General features: G+C 35.0%; 1 non-coding gene and 1 pseudogene across 1 annotated transcript; both read right to left on the reverse strand.

Moving 5' to 3' along the window:
* Nucleotides 1-823: 823 nt before the first annotated feature.
* LOC110265915 (uncharacterized) lies at nt 824-4,436 on the reverse strand (annotated as a pseudogene).
* Nucleotides 4,437-21,438: 17,002 nt separating this feature from the next.
* On the reverse strand, nt 21,439-21,546 carry LOC148548185 (small nucleolar RNA R71). The gene has a single exon (XR_015898715.1). It is a non-coding gene; the product is annotated as a small nucleolar RNA R71 (small nucleolar RNA).
* Nucleotides 21,547-21,659: the final 113 nt, after the last annotated feature.

Consider the following 21,659-nt stretch of genomic DNA (forward strand, 5'->3'; position numbering starts at 1 on the left):
TTAGATTCACGTCCAATAGAACATCTATAGATACTAATAGAACATCTATACATACGTATGGCATCAATAGTCCAATAATGTTTACGTTTAGGTTCGGATGGATGCTCAGATATAGTTGGAGCAACTGATGATGGCTCAAAAGAATTTGAAGCTGCCGACTTGTCTCGGGATGAACTTGCAGCTGCTGCCAACTTGTCTCGGGAGGAACTTACAGCTGCCGACTTGTCCCGGGAGGAATTTGAAGCTGCCAACTTGTCTCGGGAGGAATTTGCAGCTGCTGCCGACTTGTTTCGGGAGGAGTTTGCAGCTGCTGTCAACTTGTCTCGGGAGAAATTTGTAGCTGCCAATGTGTCTTAGGAGGAATTTGTAGCAGCTGCGGACTTGACTTATGATGCATTTGAAGCTGCCAACTTGTCTTGTGAAGAATTTGCAGCTGCTGCTGCTTTAAGTAGATTCTTATACCTCTTTTGCTTTGGCATATCTACATAATAGATCAAATCAATAATTAATAAATATAGAATAAAATGTGCATCAAGATTAAAAGAATAGACCCTGTAGCTAAGTTGGTGAAATAATTTAATTTTCAAGCAAATAATTTAATTTTATTAAGTCGTGCATATAGATTAAAAGCCGTTTCAAGCAAATAATTTAATTTTGTTAATATGCGCTACTATATTAGTCCTACTAACATTAGTTGATCTCACAGGAACACCAAAATAATAGTTGGAAATAAAACAATTAATAAGTATATATAAAATGTGAATTATAACTAAATGAAAACTTAAATATAAATTTCATACCATAAATTAATTTAACCTACTAACTATTCTGACATGTGTTCGTCTTCTCCAATGTCATCATCTAGTAGTTCATCATCTACCTCATCTCTTAACAATGATAAATTATCACCATTTTCAAATAAAGAATCCAAGTTTTGCTCTAACCATGGCTTATTCTCGCATGCTTCATCATCTTCATTTCCCCCATATCATATGAGTCTCTTGGCTTCAAATGCACGACAACACTCCAATCTTTATTCACTTCATCATTGACAAAATACACCATTCGAGCTTCTGAGGCTTCAATATATGGATCATCCTCCTCTCGGTCACCACTGTGTATTACTCGTAAAAAATTAACAGAAGTAAAACCTCAACTATCCTTTCTACAGCCCCATTCTCTAGTGGTGTCAGCCCATTTACATTTGAATAAAGTAACCCAAAATCGGCCATTGTATTTTAGTTCTATAATATCTTCTAATTTGCCATAATATGACAAATCAGCATTCTTAACATTAGCGTCACTAGCGCTAGCAACACAAGGAGTTGAAGACATTAAGAAAACTCCACTATTCTGGGTCTTTAACCCATTATCTCGATTGGTAGTTCGAAAGGAGAACCCATTGATACTAAATGTAGAAAACCTCTTGGCATATCGTGATGGACCCCTTGCTAAGTATCTCAAATCCTCATGCACAGTATTCATAATGTCTGGGTTCATAAGCTATTATGATAGAACAACATATTAGCTATTATATCCACAAATACTGCTCAATATTAGCAAAAAATTATCACTTTTCTATTTACCTGCGTAGGAAACCAAGTAACAAAATCTTTATTGACTCTTTTTTCTATCTCTACATTTGAAGGCCTTCTACCCTTAGATCATCTTCATACAAAATCTTCGAAGTCACTGTCAGATATGAAAGTTTAACTCTAACCAAACAACTATTTTCAAGTAAATAAAAAACATGTACGCAAATCCTTATGTACTTACTCAATGAACGGTTTCACATATAGACAATTTAGAACCACATAGTGATGTGCTTGTTTTTTTTCCATAGGTGACAACTCAAATACTGTGAAAGCTCCCTTAGAGTTACTCATTTGTGGAAAAAGTGAATCAACATGTGTATTATAATTACCATCCGGACGATCATCAACACGTGGTGGCCTATTAAATCTTGTCTCAATCCCTTCTAAGTATCGAGAGCAAAATGTAAGAGCTTCTTCAGCCACATATCCCTCAATTATAGAACCTTCTGATTTAGCTTTGTTTCGTACATAGGACTTTAAATGTCCTAAATACCTAGTTTGTATAATTGGCTTTAGTAAGCAAGATATAACTAAGTGACAGGTTAAATGAACAACGATTGAAAAGAGATATTTACCTCTCAATAGGATACATCCACCTATAGTGTACTGGTCCTCCAAGTTTTGCTTCATCAACTAGATGACAGGTTAAATGAACCATGATTGTAAAGAAAGAAGGAGGGAACAACATTTCTAAATAACAAAGGGTAAGAATTATTTGAGGTTGGAGCTTCTCAAGTTCAGTAAGACTGAAGCTTTTAGAGCACAGCTGTTGAAAGAATGAAGACAATTCTATTAGCACTACAGTAACTTTATCTGGTAGCACATTACGTATGGTAATGGGTAATAGTTGCTACATAAAGACGTGGCAATCATGGCTCTTCAATCGAGAGAGCTTTCTTTGTTTCAGGTCAACATACCGTGATATATTACTCGAGAGACCATCTAGTACTCTAATATTCTTTATAGTACGCAAGAATATATCTTTCATAGAATTTGACATTGTGAACAAAGATGGATGATATCTCCCATTTTCATCTGGCCATAAATATTTTCTTATACCCATTTCTTTAAGATCCTTACGAGCTTTGAGATTATTCTTTGACCTTCCAGTCTCATTGAGCAAAGTGTATAACACATTGTCGCAAAAATTCTTTTCAATATGCATAACATCTAGATTGTGGCGCAATAAGTTAGACTCCCAATAAGGAAGATAAAAAAATATGCTTTTCTTCCTCCACATCCCCGATTCATCTTCTTCTTCAACAACTTTTTGTCGAGTCCTTTTACCTTTACTTGCCTGTAGTTCCTTTCCGAATGAAACATTGATCCCTTCAAGTTGTTCCAATATTTCTAACCCTGTTAGTGCTGCTGGAGAATCCCTCAACTCAACTTTTCCATTAAATTTTGCACAACTTAGCCTAAGCTTATGACCCCTTTCTAAGAAACGGCGATGTCCCAAAAAATACTATTTTTCACCATGCTTTAATCTATATGAATCAGTGTTGAAGTTACATGTGGGACAAGCATATTTACTGTGTACGTTCCACCCAGATAAGTTACCAACGCCTGGAAAATCACTAATTGTCCACATTAATGTTGCTCGCAATGTAAACATTTCATTCTTGAACCTATCTAATGTTTGAACACATCATGCCACAACTCTTTTAACTCTTTGATAAGAGGTTGTAAGTATATGTCTATGTTGTTCTCCGGCATTTTCTCTCCAGGAATAATCATTGACAAGATAAGTGATGTTGGCTTCATGCACTCCCACAGAGGTCGGTTGTATGGAATAAGCACCACTGGCCAAATGCTATAGTTTGTATGCAAAGCTCCAAAAGGGTTGAATCCATCAGCTGCAAGACCAAGACGTACATTTCGAGGATCTTCGGCAAACTTATCATGAAGTAAATCGAATGTCTTCCAAGCTTCAGAATCCTACGAATGCCTCATCTTAGAATCTTTCTTTTCTGCCGAAGCATGCCATCGCATTGATTGTGCAGTCTTAGAACACATGAATAATCATTGAAGTCTCGGTTTTAGTGGAAAGTATCGTAAGATCTTTGCCGGTTTTTGCTTTTTAGAATCGCTCCATTTAGATGTCTTGCATCTTTTGCATTCTTGCAAATCTTCATCCTCCCCCCAATATAACATGTAGTCATTAGGGCAAGCAGGTATCTTGGTATAATTAAGCCCTAGTTTGTTTATGGTTTTCTTGGTCTCATAGAATGTATTTGAAATCTTCGCATTTCCAAAAGCATCTTTTATTAACTTGAGGATTTCGGTCATGGCTTTGTCGCTTATTCTGTACAAGCACTTTATGTGATACAGACTAATTAAGAAAGACAATTTTGAAAACTTTGTGCACCCTTCATACAATTGCTCATTACCATCTTCCAACAACTTGTAAAATTTTACATTTTCTCCATTGTGCTCTTCGTTTTCTGCATCTTCTATGTTGTCTTCATCTCCATCTCCATCTTCATTCAAGTCAGGTCCAGCAACTCCAAACGCGTCATTAAGCATTATTACCATTGGATGTTGAGATGTTGAATCATCTTGTACAATTTGACTAGTTTGATGAGCTTGTGACCCAACTCCAACTACTTCTTCACCATGCCAATACCAAACTTCGTAGTTTTCTGGAAATGGCTTGACTATTAAATGTTCAAAAACTTTTTCTCTTGTTTGCCACTTGCCAAAACCACACACCGGACAAGGGCATTTAATCTGACAACCCCCGAGATATCGATGCTCAAGCGAAATCCAAAAACTTGTTTAGACCATTTTTATACTCGTGCGTGTTTCGTGATTTTCAATCCATGACTTATCGATTGACATGACTAAGAGGGACTACAAATAGGAATATTAAAAAATCTATTCATTAAAAATCTCTCTCTCTCTCTCATATTAACTAGGCAACTAACTAGTATATATCACCAGGCACTACTATAAAAAGAAATTCTTGTATTTGCAAATTAGATATCAAACAAATACTTAAATAGTATTCTAAAAGAAATTATAAAAAAATTATAATTACCTCTTTCAAATGATAATTTTGTGACTGTAACAGTGGCTTTGTGAATTTTTCCTTCTCAAGTAGTTGTATATATGCAAATTAATTTTTTTCTACAAGATAAAAAGAAACAAAAAAATAAATAGAACAAATATATTATTCTCAAATTCGTATAAAACTCATATTATATTAACTAACTAACTAAAAAGAGAGCAAAACAACAACAACAACAACAACAACAACAACTATTATTATTATTATTATTATTATTATTATTATTTTAGTAATAACAATAATTATCCTATTTTTAATTTACGTTTTGGGCTATTATTATTATTATTATTATTATTATTATTATTATTATTATTATTATTATTATTATTGTTATTATTATTATTATAGTAATAACAATAATTATCCTATTTTTAATTTACGTTTTGGACTCAGTTATATAAATCAAGAGAGGATTGCCAAAGTTAGCAAAAGCAAATGCAAAACAAAACTGATAAGCACATACCAAAAGTAAGAAAAATAAAATCTTTGCACCAAATCACCCCTTGAATGACTCAAGAAATAGTAGCAAACATGAAAGCAAAGACAAAAGGAGATTGAGAATGAAGAACACAGACCTGAACACGAGGAATTGAGAGAGAGAGAGAGAGATGGAGAAAGTGAAGGATGAAGAGATGAGAGAATGGAATGAAAGTATATGAAGATGGTATTGGTTATCATATATTAGATCCATATATAGCATGGTTAAAAACGATATTAAAAACTTACTTAAATATTATTCTAAAAGAAAATATAAGAAAATTATAATTACCTCTTTCAAATGATAATTTTTCTTCTTTTTTCTTTTCCAGCAAATATTAAAACTTGAAGCTTTCAAAGTAAAGTAGCTAGCAGCAAGAATTGAAGAAAATCTAAAACCTGTTTCACGTGAAAATAGATTAGTAGTGTGGGTGAGAATTATTACAGTAATTAATTAAACATACAAAGATTTTAAATTATCCAATAAGTGAAAATATTGGTACTTTTGTAAAAAATAAAATAAAATACTGTCAGCTGAATGGAGAAGAAAGGAATGGAAAACGAAGAGAGATTTTGAGGTATGAAGAATAAAATAGCAAATAATAATAAGCATACACAATTTCAGAATCCTAACTCATGAATGCCAGAACAATATAAGCACATTGAGTAATTAACTTAAGCATTCAACAATTGACTTGCAAAGCTAAGTGCTAAAAGCTAAGTGCTGCAACACCACCTCCATCCACATGTTTAACAGCTAAGATCTCATCTCCATTTTTCATCTTGAGCTGGAGTGCATTAACAGTTAAAATAAGATCAGTTAACAACGTAGTATAGCACAGTACTAAACACAAATTTCTTATATTCATTTACAGCATAATTTAGTGTATTTTCAGAACATGCTTAACTATTTATTTTAATCTGTGAAGGTTATTAAGCCACCACAACAAATAAAAGGTCCTCCTTGTTAATTGTCTCATGACAAAAAACATATATATAATTTACACAGTACATATACATTAGGAGAAATAAAGTTATATAAAGAATCAAATAATTTAATAATGCAAAATATCTCTATTTTAGAGCCAAACTTGTTTTATTTTCTTTTTATCTAAAATCTCAAAATCAGAGAATACAGATGCAAACAGATTTTCTCACCATGAATATCTATGCCATAATATATGAAATGAAAATAAAAAGGAAAGTGTGAAAGAGGAAAGATTTTGGTTTTTAAGTCCAGCTATGTTATCTAAACAAGAAAAATGAAAAACAAAGTAGATTCCATGCAGAATATCTTATTAAAATATCATGCACCACAACAAAACCACATTTTCCAGAGAAGGGGAAAAAATAAAGGTAATTGGTATTTAGAATCTAACCTCACCACCTGTCTGAAGTCAAGAATCCATAGGTGATTTTACTTTTGTAAGATTTATGCTCCTCACAACACTATACTTTTTTTACCTCATCTGTTGTTGTACTTTATGAAGTAAGAACAACCTTAGCTAAGCCTGTGCTCTTAATTTTTATTTTGATTTGGTTGATGTGTGCGTGCAATAGATATAAAAAATAGCAAGTTTGCCAAAGGCTTCAAAATGAAAGAAAGTTGTCAATGCAGCAACTTATATTTTTTGTGTCTCTGGGTACTACACTATTGTAACATTTTCTTTTACTATTAAATAAACAGTGGAGTGGAAGAAACTGAGGCCTAGCATAAGCAAGTTTTTATGTCATTTATTGTTGATTTTTATGAAAAACAACTCCAAGTTAAGCTTAAACTCTTATTCTTAATTTTTCTTTCCATTTGGTCAATGCATGCAATACATATAATAAACAGAAAGTTTGCCAAAGACTTAAATACTGCAACTAATTTCTTAGTGAACTCAATCACTTGTTAAATTGAGCAGGAGAAAATTAAAATCACTAATTAAAACTCCTTTTTCATATCTTAATTACACTTTATTATGCATTTTTAATAAATAGTTTAGAAAGAACTAAAGCTAATCCAAACACAAATATTACAATATTAAACTAAGAAAGAAGTCCAATGCAGTTAAACTTCCTGAAACATGCAAAAATGGATTTCATACACAGTAAGTGATAGTTACCAATTTATCAAAGAAAAGTTCGTGAGCCATTTTGCAATAGAAAGCTGAATTCATTTAGTTTTATCAAAAGTATAGCTATTCAATTCACCTATCCTTATGAAAGAAGAAAATTAGACTGCATTTCAGAAATGAAGTCTTTCTGTGTGTTAGATTGTTGCTGCATACCTTTTCTTACTTTGCTCATTGGATTCAAGTGTGAAAGTAAAAGTAGTTACTTGGACACAAAAAAACCAACAAGGCTTCTCAATGATTTTTTTTGTTTTGGGATTAAAGAGAAAATTAGACAGTAGAGGAGGAATACAAAGGACAACAGATTCTCTTCACAAAAATGAGCAATCAGAAGAAAGGGTCATCTAAGAAGTAAATAGCAGAGAGCAAAAGTCAAAGATAGTAAGCTCAATGAATTTGCAAACTCAATTTCACATAAACATCAAGCTAAAGTAAACAATAATAAAAACAAGTTATACCTCTCCAGTAAATTGCACAGTTGTAACTTATTGCCAATCCCAGAGGTACCTTCGAAGACCTAATCAATGTAGCAAAATAGTGAATAAACTTCATCCCAGTTTTCTCAATAGCACATGCATAATGGAGTTAGGCAGTAACCACTCACCTGAACAACAGCTTTCTCAATCAAATTGCTCTTCGTTACTTTCAAAAGTTTCTTCCGAACCCTAAAAGTTTCTTCCGAATCAAAATAGGCACTAGATCTAAGAAGACATTGGCACTAGATCTGAGAAGACATTGGCACTACCTCAACTGCAAATCACATAAAGCAAAAGCTACTAAAGACATTGGCACTAGATCTGAGATCGGGGAAAGAGAGAGAGAGAGAGAGAGAGAGAGAGAGAGAAGAGGAGGTCAGGTTACAAAAATAACCTCGCCAGCTTTGCAAGCAGTGTCGACGGCAGATGTGAGGAAGGAAGATCCAAGATCCAAGATCTGAGATCGTCTGGTTGAACAGTAAATTACACGGAGGAGACGAAGGAGAGAAAGAAGGGAGATCGAGAGCGCCGTATGAGATGTGTTTTGTTTAATGAGCTAGGGTTGCAGTTTTTTTGTTTTATATACGTGTGAAAATGGCGGTTCAAAACCACCATAATCACCAGAACCGCCACCAAACACAGGTATTTATAGCAGCAACCAAAAATGCCATAATGTCCGGATATTACGGCGGTTCTTTAAAACTTCCGTAATATTAATGCCATTTTAAACCCTTTTTTTTGTAGTGTGTCACGTGCGAACATCGACGCGTACGTGTGGGTCACGCGTACGCATCGCTTGGCTTTTTGCTATCCACGCGGACGTGTCATGTCACGTGTACACGTTGCCATGCGACTTCAATTCCACGCGTGCGCGATGCTACGCGCGCGCGTCGGTGAATGCATCCCAAATCCTTGATTCCCCATGATTTCTCCACTTGCATGCTTTTCTCTTCATTCTTTTGATCCATTCCTAGCCTTTTCAACCTGAAATTACTTAACAAACACATCAAGGCATCTAGTGGAATCAAAGGTGAATTAAAATTAGCAAATTAAAGGACTAAAAAGCATGTTTTCACACTTAAGCACAAATTAAGAGAAAATCATAAAACCATGCTATTTCATTGAATAAATGTGGGAAAAATGGATAAAATTCACCTAAATTAAGAGAAAATTATAAAACCATGCTATTTCATGTCCTCATGCTTAATCAAGAAAGAGACAAGGGGTACTATCATTTATTCAATGTAAACTAACTAGATGCAACCTATCTATATGCAACTATCTAAATGAATGCAACTACTTGGTCAAAATAAATCAATTTCCAAGAATACATATATGCACATGAGGGCTAAAGGTATTAACAACCAAGCCAAACCACAATTGAATTGAGTTATTAAAGATTATACAAACTTGCAAGAAAAGTGATGATTCTAGATGAAAACATGTAATTGAGCAATCGAACACCGGATGTGTATCCGCTCTAGTCGTTCAAGTGTATAGGGTTGATTCACTCAATTCTCCCCTAATCATGCTTTCCAAGTTTTGTTTTTTATCTAACAATCAACAATTATTTCATGTATGCATACAAATATCATGAGGACTTTTCATAAGGTTGTAATGGGGCTAGGGTCAAGGTAAAGATGCATATGGTCAAGTGGACTAGAATTTGAATCTTTGATTAACCGAAACTTCCCACCTAACCTATGTAACAACCTATACAATTCTAAACAAACCTAACTATCCATTATCCTCACTTTTTCACATACTCATGCATTCTCTTTTTGATTACAACTCATATGCATTGATTATTATTGGACTTCACTTTGGGACATTTTGTCCTCTTTTTATTACTTTTCTTTTTCTTTCCTTTTCTATTTTTTTTCTTTTGATATATATACATATCTCTTTTTTATTTATTTTGTATATATCTTTTTTTTTCTTTTTGCAATATAGTATATAGAAAAGTATCAATGCATATGGTTTTACATTTAATTAACACATGAGTATGTACCCAATTCCCAATATTTTTAATAAAAATACAACACACATCTTTTCCCAACCAATGTCCCAAGTTTTCCCACACTTGAATGATACACACTCACTAGCCTAAGCTAATCAAAAATCCAAATTAAGGACATTTTTCGTTTTTTGCTTTAAGGCTTGTAATGTGCTGATATTAAGAACAAAGTGGGTTAATCGTAGGCTCAAAGTTGGCTAATAATGGAAGATAAAAAGTAAGGCTATTTGGGTAAGTGAGCTAATTGAAACAATAGCCTCAATCATATAAATGCATGTATACACAAAATAATGGACATAAAGAATCAAACAAATCAAAGATCACAATCATAGAAAGAGAATAGTACACACAAGAAGGAAAATAAGTGGTTATAAGATGTAACCACACAATTAGGCTCAAAACTCACAAGCTTGTGTTCTTAGCTCAAAACATGTTCCACAAGATATAATTCCAGCAAGTTCAATGAAAAATTACTCAAATCAATTGAGGTGCCACATAGATAAATTTCTTGGACAATTTCATTATATTGACTAAGCTTATTATACATATATATGAAAAAAATAAGAAAATGCAAGAAAAAAAAATCCTAAAAGACCTAAAAAAATGAAATGCAAAAGTGTTGGGATTAAAAATTTGTCATCCAAAAACGCCGACTGGTCGGACGACCTCCCCACACTTAAAAGTTTGCACCGTCTTCGGTACATCTAAAGATGAGCAAGGGGGTACGGCGACTCTCCGGATTGCCACCTTCAGCTGGTGGATCAATCGGTGATGCGTATTCTTTCTTCCGCTTCTATTTTTGCTTATAATGATTCATCCTGAAAATAGCAGACAGGATAGTAAGAAAAATAAATTCAAAAGCAAGGAAGCATACATTGTTGGAATGAGGGAAAACCACTAGAGTGGAGTGAGTGAATTAGTGTGACATTTATGAAAATAGGTAGATGGGTTCTAAATTGCGTGCCATTTAGAACACACACTAGTATAAGAAGCTATGTCACAAAAGAAACATGCACTTCACTCATTCTAGTGTGCTTGAAATACTCTAAACTTGTAGGTTAAAACGACCAAACAAGCAATAAAGAAGCATGAAAGCATTCAAGCCAAAAATAGATGGATGCATATGATCAAGAAATACAATGCATTGAGATAAATGCACATCATCCATCATCAAGGAATTGCCTAATCATAGAAAAGAGTTCAAATCACATGGTGGCCAAATCATGCAATTCGAAAGGTTGAAGACTCATTAAAGGCAATTCTCATGTACTTGGTATTCACAAAATGAAGCATGAAGAACTCAAAACCAAGTAACAAATTATAACCTCAATAATGAACCAACAATGAATATTAAAAATAATTATGCTAAAATAGCATTCGGTTAATAATAAGCAGCAATATATAGTAAACAAAATCAATAATCCAACACTTATCATGAAAAATAGAAAATTAAACAAAAATTAAACTAACCAAACAACTAACTAACTAAAAGAAATGATTATAGAGGGTGTTTTGTAGTGTTGGATGATGATTGAAGGGTGGAAAGAAAAGAGAATAAGAAAGAAGAAGTAAAGAAATGGAAAGAAGAGAAGAAAAGAAGTGTGTGAAACAAGGCATTCCACGCGTGCGCGTAAGGTGACGCGTGCACGTGGTGATGGTGAAATGGGAGCGACGCGTACGCGTGGGTCATGCGTACACATGCATGGCAAATTAGAGAGGCGACAAGTACGCGTGAGGTGACGCGTACGTGTTGGTTGGCTTGTGCCTCAGGCATAAATTTGGCATGAAGTAGGCACAACTCTCTGGTTTTTGGCTGGAAGGTGAAAATTTTGAATCCACGCGTACATGTAGGTGATGCGTGCGCGTGGATGGTCGAAAAGCTTGGGGTCACGCGTATGCATGGGGCACACGTACGCGTGGGTTGGTGCTCTGTTTTTCAAAATTTTTCCAAGTTCTTGCACCAAACCAAGCATTTCAAACCTCCAAACAGCTACCAAAACATCAGAAAACCTTATTTAACCTATTAGACTACTAACTAAACTCAACAAACTAATCAAAACATGAAATTAAACTAATTACCAATATGTACAAAAGAGAAAAATGAAAAGAGTTTACCATGGTGGGGTGTCTCCCACCTAGCACTTTTATTTATTGTCCTTAAGTTGGACTTATGGGGAGCTCCTCATCAAGGTGGCTTGTGCTTGTATTCATCTTGGAACATCCACCAATGCTTGAATCTCCAATAAGCTCCATTCTTCAAAATTAATAACTCCAAGCCTTGATGGAGTTCGTCGTAAGCTAAGGGCTCCCAAAGTTGATCCTTATGTATTCCCGGATCCCATATCTTATTTCTACACCCATCTTCAAGTTGATCATCATTGTTCCATTTGGGTGCCAAGCAGGATGAATTCTCAATGAAGTGCCAAATTCTTCTTCTAGACCCATCTAATTGAGCACTAACCAAACTTTTGCATCTAATCCTTGAAGTATCAACCAAAATGAGCCTTGATTTACAACGCCAACCATGAGACATTCTTCTCTTACGCTTCATCCAACAAAGTTCCCTAAGTTGACCATCCGTTTCGAGTAAACCATACTCAAGTGGGACCATAAAGCTAATAGAGATGACTTTTACCCACTCAAGTGTAGGAGAAGATGACAACCTAGGTGAAGAAGCTTCTAAGGATCTTGACAAAACATATTTAACTCCCTTCCTTCTTTTTCTAAGGACCTTCACCTCTTCACGAGAATTATCAATTTCAATCCTTTGTTCATAAATTTCATCCAACGCTTCTCCATCACTCAAATTATAAATGGGAGGATGAGACAAATCTACCTCCACAATACTTTCAAATTCACTGGGAGAAGGTTCTTCAAGTTCAAAGGATTCACCACCAAGAAGGTTTGATGCATGATCTTTATCACCAAGGAAACTCAATTCTTGCTCTATCCCGTCCAATTCTTCATATGGAATATGCTTTGGAGGATGTGCACTTTCCTCCTTAACATCAACTTCAATCTTCTTGGAGGGATTTTCTATGATTCTAGATTCCCATGGAGGTTTCGCATCTCCTAAGTCTTCAACCACTTCTTCCTCTTCTTTAACAATCATAGCTTCCTCCAATTATTCTAAAACAAAGCAACATTCCTCATTTTCCACCGGAGTTTCTAATCTCTCCTTCATGCTATGCTCTTTAATTGATTCTCCACATATGGCCATGGGAGTTTCTTGAGTGCTCAAACATTGGGAGGCTAATTGGTTTACCACCTCTATTAAGGCGGTCATGAATTATAGTGCCTCCCTTTCCATTCCTCTTTGTTCTTGAAGTAACAACATGAGAAAATCATCCATTGGGGCTTGGGGTGGATAGGAGGGTTCATTAATTTGGAGAAAGGGTTCATAATAGGGAGGTGGTTTTTCTTGGTAAGGGTATGGAGGTGGTGTGTATGGAAATTGTGGTCCTTGGGAGTAATTGTATTGGAATGTGGGTGGTTCTAAGGGTTTTCTCTCATAATGATCACAAGGATGAGGTAAAGGTGATTGGTTATATGATGGATAAGGGTCATAGAAAGATATTTGGTGTAAAGGGGCTTGTGAGTATGGTTGAGGGCTATATTGAGGATGAGACTCATAGACATGTGGTGATGGTTGTTAACAAGTACAATGAAGACTAGCACATCCACTAGATTGATATGCATTAGGATTGGAGTTATACCTATATGAGACCGGAGGAGGTTGTTGCCAAGAAGGTTGAGCATATGTGATGAGTCCATATTTTTCGATATATTTTAGCTTGAATTGAATGGATTCTAGCATATGAACTCACATTTAAGCACCAAAATAGCATACTTTTGTGTTTGATCCCTAATTTGATTATAAATGTGAAAACATGCATTTTAATGCTTGGATTAGTGATTTTTTATTCCACTTTTGTGTCATTCGATGCCGTGATATGGTTTGTGAGTGATTTCAGGCCTTAGAGGCAAGAATGGATGGCCAAAAGTGGAAGAAAGCATGTACAAGGGAGAAAACATGAAGAAAACAAGGAAAAGTACACACAGCGAAGTGTGCGTGTGCACAAGCACCTGTGCGTACGCACGGGTCAATTTTCAGCCCCGTGTGCGGATGCACACGTCTGTGCATCTGCACAGGTCCCTGCACGTGATTGCATTAATGAATCATGTGCTGCACGAATTTGAAGGCCTCTTGGCCCATTTTGGAAGGCTGGAATGCTGTTTTGGAGTGCTATATGAAGGAGAATTCATCACTTATCAAAGGGGGACACATTGGAGCACAATTTTAGATAGTTTTTCATAGTATTAGGAGTAGGAGTAGTGTAGAGTAGAAAGCTCTCCTAGGGTTTATGTAGTTTTCTTGTAGCATTTTATAGCAAGCTTAATTTTGGATTTTGCCTCTTTGATTGTAAGTACTCTAAATTTCCTCTTTAATTACATTGTCTTTACTTTCATTTCCTTTTGGTTCAAGTTACTTGTTCATATTTGTAATTTTGTGTTTCTTGAAGTTTTGATCAATGAATTTTATGTTTCATGCTTCCTTTATGCTCGATTGCTTGTTTATATTTGGTTTTGTTGATAGTTGGTTATAGTTTTCCATTTTACTTTGCAATTCTCCATGTTTTACTTTTATGCACACAATGTGTTTGTGAAAATGCCAACCTTAGATTTTGAGTAGATTTTCACACCTTGACTTGTGGTTTGAGTTCCTAGGATACTAGAGTCATAATGTCTAATATTTAGTGGTAATTCTTGGGTAGTTAGTTGACTCTTGTTTCCATTAACGCTAGCTTTTTATCAATTAGTTTGGTAAGTTAGCTAGGAGTTATGGATTATGGTCAATTATACTTGCTTGACTTACTCCTCGATGGGTGGGGTTAACTAGGCGAGATTGACTCATCATAATTATCATAGTTGTGGTTATAGCAATGATAGGATTCTTAGACTTTCACTCCCAAGTCAAGGCTTTTCATGCATTTATAGCATTTTCACTAGTTTTGATCTCATTTTCTTGTTACTTGCATTAACTACAATTTTGCTCATTACTTAGTTCTTTGATTTCTCAAGTTCTTTTAAACTTCCATTTCTTGATTTCAAAACCCCCTTTTTGCCCCCGTAACAACCAAAAGTTTATGGCATTCCGTTTGTATTCCTAGGGAGAACAACCCGAGGTTTAAGTACTCTCGGTTTATATGTTTTGTATTGAATTCATTATTTGATCTTGAGAATTCATTGTTGGTTTGGACTATGCTACTAACGAATTAAATCTTGTCTTTGATTGATTCCGAAGCATACAAGAATTCTCTTGTATCAATATGCTTGAGGCTCCTCTCACCTTTGATTGTTCCATCCTTGATGCATGTTCTCATTATAATCTCCACTTCCTACAACATAGTTGTTACCAAACTCATAGCCAAAGGGGTGAGAATTCTTGGTGAAAAGACAAAATAAAGACAAAAGCTAACAAGAATTAATGAGACAAAGTTCTAAGACTAACAAAAACTAATCAAACAAGCAAAAGACAAACATATTCACAATATTCACATATACACAATAACCAATAACTAGGCACATATTTGCAATTCCCCGGCATCGGCGCCATTTTAATACGCGATATTTTGTTGGTATAGAATTTTACCAAATAAATTCGTCATGAGTATAGTCTAAACCAACAAGCTATAACGCATCAAACATAGAAAATGTGTGTCCACAATTCAAATCAATAACTGAGAGTATTAGTCCTGAGTCGTTCTCCCTAGGAGTTGCCTTAAGGTGCACATCATTGATTAGGGATTCTCTTGGTGTTTAGAGATTGAATATGAGAAATATGAATAGACTTGAATTAAAACAATGAACAAATAACAATGAGACTAAGGGACACAAGAACTTGAAATCAAGCAAGAGTGAATGACAATCAATCAATATAAAAGCCTTGGCTAGGGATGGGAATTGGAATTCCTATCATCATTATCTCCATCAATTGTGACATCAATTGGCTATTGCTCCACTTAGTTAACCTCTAATTATGAAGAAAAGTCAAGTGGAGATAATCAATTTGAGTCCACAAGTCCTAGTCAAATCCTAGAGAGAGACTAGAGTTAGTGTCATTCAAATCAATTAGCAATTTCCAATTGTCAATCAACAAAAGACCTTGACAATTCAAGTGTCTCCAATTACCCAACCCCTAAGCCAAGAGTGAAAATCTACTCCATAGCTATAATTGACATTTTCTCAAGCATTTGGTGAGCAATAATGGAAGACATCATGAAATTGAGAAGAGAATTTGAATTAAAGCTTTCTATTACAAACAATTAACAACAATCAAGCAATTAAAAACAATGAACATGAAATTCCTCAATGCATTAATAGAAATCAAAGTAACAAGGTCTAGATCCAAGATCTACAATGCTAGAGTAACAAGAACACTAAATTGAAAGTAGAAGAAGAAGATCTACAATCTTGAGCAATGTAAAATTGAATCAAATTCAGATCTAACCAAAGGATCCAAGTGCAATTGGAGTTGAGAAAGCCAAAACCTAGAGAGAAGTTCGAGTTTCTCTCTCTAGAAATATAACCTCCAAAATTAACTAACTAAAAGTGTGTAAAAAGTGTGAATCCCCCTCAATCCTTGGTCCTTTATGTCTTTTCCCGCCAGAATTCTGCTCAAAACTGAGCCTGGAGCTCCCCTGAAATCGCCAGTCACGTTTTCACTAAAGAAGTCACGTGCCGTGCGTCACGCGTACGCGTCGATAGGATTTATGATCCACGTGTATGCGTCAGTTACGTGTACGCGTCGATGAGATTTTTCCCAGCCACGCGAATGCGTCCCTTTTTGCGCACCAATCCAAATCCAAGCTCCCACGCGTGCGCGTCGACTACGGGTGCGCGTTGATGCCAATGCTCCAAAACCCCATTTTTCATGCTCCTTCCACTTATGCAAGCTTCCTTTTCCTCTTCTAGGCCATTCTTGCTCCTATAAACTCTGAAATCACTCAACAAATAGATCACGGCATCGAATGGTAATAGAGAGAGATCAAAATATAGCCTATTTAGGGCCTAAAAGGCATGTTTTCAACCATCAAGCGAAATTAGGAAGGAAACACAAAACCATGCATTTTATATGGATAAGTGTGATAGAATGTTGATAAAATCCTCTTAATTACGCACAAAATGTACCAGAAATAATGGTGCATCAAATCTCCCCACACTTAAACCAAGCATGTCCTCATGTTAAAGATTGAAAGACCAAAGAACATACGAGAAGGAGTTCATTGATATGCAATTTACCTATATGCATGCAACTAATGCAAATGTATCTATCTACTTGGTCAAAGGTGAATCAAACTTCCAAGAATATGTATTTGAGCACATAGGGCCAAAATGACAAAAATAATTCATGACTCTACCAATTCAAACATCAAAGTGGAGTGTATATAACTTGCATGAAGAAAGCTCGTGAAAGCCTGTGATGAGCGGATAATTTATACGCTTTTTGGCAATGTTTTTAGTATGTTTTTAGTAGGATCTAGTTACTTTTAGGGATATTTTCATTAGTTTTTATGTTAAATTCACATTTCTGGACTTTACTATGAGTTTGTGTGTTTTTCTGTGATTTCAGGTATTTTCTGGCTGAAATTGAGGGACTTGAGCAAAAATCAGATTCAGAGGTTGAAGAAGGACTGCTGATGCTGTTGGATTCTGACTTTCCTGCACTCAAAGTGGATTTTTTGGAGCTACCGAAATCAAAATGGTGCGCTCCCAATTGCGTTGGAAAGTAGACATCCAGGGCTTTCCAGCAATATATAATAGTCCATACTTTGGCCGCGTTTAGATGACGTAAAAGGGCGTTGAACGCCAGTTCTACGCTGCTGTCTGGAGTTAAACGCCAAAAACACGTCACGAACCAGAGTTGAACGCCAAAAATACATTACAACCTGGCGTTCAACTCCAGAAAGAGCCTCTGCACGTGTAACATTCAAGCTCAGCCCAAGCACACACCAAGTGGGCCCCGGAAGTAGATTTATGCATCAATTACTTACTTCTGTAAACCCTAGTAATTAGTTTAGTATAAATAGGACTTTTTACTATTGTATTAGACATCTTTGGTCTCAGTTTTAATCCATTGTTCATCTTAGGAGACTATTGATCACGTTTAGGGGGCTGGCCTCTCGGCCATGCCTGGACCTTTCACTTATGTATTTTCAACGGTAGAGTTTCTACACTCCATAGATCAAGGTGTGGAGCTCTGCTGTTCCTCAAAGATTAATGCAAAATACTACTGTTTTTCTATTCAACTCAATTTATTCCGCTTCTAAGATATTCATTCGCACTTCAACATGAATGTGATGAACGTGACAATCATCATCATTCCCCCACGAACGCGTGCCTGACAACCACTTCCGTTCTACCTTAGATTGAATGGATATCTCTTGGATATCTAATACAGGGGACCGAGTCCGAGTTATTAGTGTCTTCGTGGTATAAGTTAGAACCCATGGATGGCCATTCTTGAGATCCGGAAAGTCTAAACCTTGTCTGTGGTATTCCAAGTAGTATTTGGGAAGGGATGGCTGTGACGAGCTTAAAACTCGCGAGTGCTGGGCGTAGTGACAGACGCAAAAGGATCAATGGATCCTATTCCAGTATGATCGAGAACCGACAGATGATTAGCTGTGCCATGACAGAGCATTTGGACCTTTTTCACAGAGAGGATGGGATGTAGCCATTGACAACGGTGATGCCCTACATAAAGCTTGCCATAGAAAGGAGTAAGAATGATTGGATGAAGACAGCAGGAAAGCAGAGATTCAGAGGAACGAAAGCATCTCTATACGCTTATCTGAAATTCTCACCAGTGATATACATAAGTATTTCTATCTTTATTTTCTGTCTATTTATTATTAAATTTCAAAAACTCCATAATCAATTATTATCCGTCTGACTGAGATTTACAAGGTAACCATAGCTTGCTTCAAGCCGACAATCTCCGTGGGATCGACCCTTACTCACGTAAAGTTTATTACTTGGACGACCCAGTGCACTTGCTGGTTAGTTATATCGAAGTTGTGAATGAAAAACGATTTATTAAGATGTGCGTACAGAGTTTTTGGTGCCGTTGCCTGAGATCACAATTTTGTGCACAAAGTTTTTGGCGCCGTTGCCGGGGATCACAATTTCGTGCACCAAGTTTTTGGCGCCGTTGCCGGGGATTGTTCGAGTTTGGACAACTGACGGTTCATCTTGTTGCTCAGATTAGGTAATTTTCTTCTTGTTTCAACTTTTATTTGGTTTTCAAAAAAAAAACTTTTTCAAAAATTTTTTCTTTGTTTTCGTTTTTCTTCAAATAAATTTTCGAAAAAAAAATTATAAAAAAATTAAATCTTTTCAAAAAAAATTATATTTTTTCTTCAGAATTTTTAAGAATGAATTCTAGCGTTTTATGAAAAATGTTGGAGCCTGGCTGGCTGCAAAGCCATGTCTAAATTTTTTTAGACTGAGGCTCCCAAACTATCATCATAAGAGCAAGCTAGCTGTTCCTAATCCACCTGCTGTTGTATGACTGATTTGTATCTTCTAAAGCTTGGCTGGCTATTAAGCCATGTCTAACCCTTTGATTGGAACTTTAGACTAAGAGTGCAAGATTCTTGGAATTCATATTAAAAATTTTGGAATCCTTATTTTTCTTTTTCACATTAATTTTCAAAAAATCCAAAAAAAAATTATAAAATCATAAAAATCAAAAATATTTTGTGTTTCTTATTTGAGTCTTGAGTCAATTTCAAGTGTGGTGTCAATTGCATTTTTTCTAAAATTTTTATGCATTTTTTCGAAAAATTCATGCATTCATAGTGTTCTTCATGATCTTCAAGTTGTTCTTGGTAAGTCTTCTTGTTTGATCTTGATGTTTTCTTATTTTGTGTCTTTTCTTATTTTTCATGTGCATTTTTGCATTCATAGTGTCTAAACATAAAAGATTTCTAAGTTTGGTGTCTTGCATGTTTTCTTTGCATTGAAAATTTTTCAAAAATATGTTCTTGATGTTCATCATGATCTTTAAAGTGTTCTTGGTGTTCATCTTGACATTCATAGCATTCTTGCATGCATTCATTATTTTGATCTAAAAATTTCCATGCATTGCATCATTTTCATGTTTTTCTCTTTCATCATTAAAAATTTCAAAAAATCAAAAAATTATCTTCCCCTTTTTCTCTCTCAAAATTTTGAAAATTAGATTTGACTTATTCAAAAAATTTTAAAATCTAGTTGTTTTTATGAGTCAAATCAAATTTTCAATTTAAAAATCTTATCTTTTTCAAAATATTTTTCAAAAATCAAATCTTTTTCATTTTTCTTAATTAATTTCGAAAATTATAAAAATATTTTTCAAAAATCTTTTTTCTTAATCTTATATCATAATTTTCGAAAATAACACCATCAATTAATGTTTTGATTCAAAAATTTCAAGTTTGTTACTTGCGTGTTAAGAAAGATTCAAACTTTAAGTTCTAGAATCATATCTTGTGATTTCTTGTGAATCAAGTCATTAATTGTGATTTTAAAAATCGAATCTTTTTCAAAAAATAATTTCAATCATATCTTTTCAAAAATATCTTCTTATCTTATCTTTTTCAAAAATTTGATTTTAAAATATCTTTTCTAACTTCTTATCTTCTTATCTTTTTCAAAATTGATTTTCAAATTTGTTTCAACTAACTAACTAACTTTTTCTTTGTTTCTTATCTTTTTCAAAACTACCTAACTAACTCTCTCTCTCTAATTTTCGAAAATATCTCCCTCTTTTTCAAAAAATTCTTTTTAATTAACTAATTATTTTAATTTTTGGTTTTAATTTTATTCCTAATTTTCGAAATTACTAACCTTTTTCAAAAATTAATTTCGAAAATCACTAATCATTTTTCAAAAATAATTTTCGAAATTCCTCTTTCTCTCTCATCTCCTTCTATTTATTTATTTATTTACTAACATCTCTTCCGCACATCACTCACCAAAAATCCGAACTCCCTCTCTCTCTGAGTTCAGATTTTCTTCTTCTTTTCTTATACATAAGGGAACCTCTATACCTGGACAAAAAGGATCCCTATTATTATTATTATTTTTCTGTTCCCTCCTTTTTCATATGAGCAGGAGCAAGGACAAGAACATTCTTGTTGAATCAGATCCAGAACCTGAAAGGACTCTGAAGAGGAAACTAAGAGAAGCTAAAATACAACAATCCAGAGACAACCTTACAGGAATTTTCGAACAGGAAGAGGAGATGGCAGCCGAAAATAATAATAATGCAAGGAGGATGCTTGGTGACTTCACTGCACCTAATTCCAATTTACATGGAAGAAGCATCTCCATCCCTACCATTGGAGCAAACAATTTTGAGCTGAAACCTCAATTAGTTTCTCTGATGCAGCAAAACTGCAAGTTCCATGGACTTCCATCTGAAGATCCTTTTCAGTTCTTAACTGAATTCTTGCAGATCTATGATACTATTAAGACTAATGGAGTAGATCCTGAAGTCTATAGGCCCATGCTTTTCCCCTTTGCTCTAAGAGACAAAGCTAGAGTGTGGTTGGACTCTCAACCCAAAGATAGCCTGAACTTTTGGGATAAGCTGGTCACGGCTTTCTTAGCCAAGTTCTTTCCTCCTCAAAAGCTTAGTAAGCTTAGAGTGGATGTTCAAACCTTCAGACAGAAAGAAGGTGAATCCCTCTATGAAGCTTGGGAGAGATACAAGGAACTGACCAAAAAGTGTCCTTCTGACATGCTTTTAGAATGGACCATCCTGGATATATTCTATGATGGTCTGTCTGAATTAGCTAAGATGTCATTGGATACTTCTGCAGGTAGATCCATTCACCTAAAGAAAACACCTGCAGAAGC

This window comes from Arachis ipaensis, chromosome B8 (assembly GCF_059453495.1).
Source record: "Arachis ipaensis isolate K30076 ecotype BB chromosome B8, ASM5945349v1, whole genome shotgun sequence".
In the NCBI taxonomy this organism is placed as follows: Eukaryota; Viridiplantae; Streptophyta; class Magnoliopsida; order Fabales; family Fabaceae; genus Arachis; species Arachis ipaensis.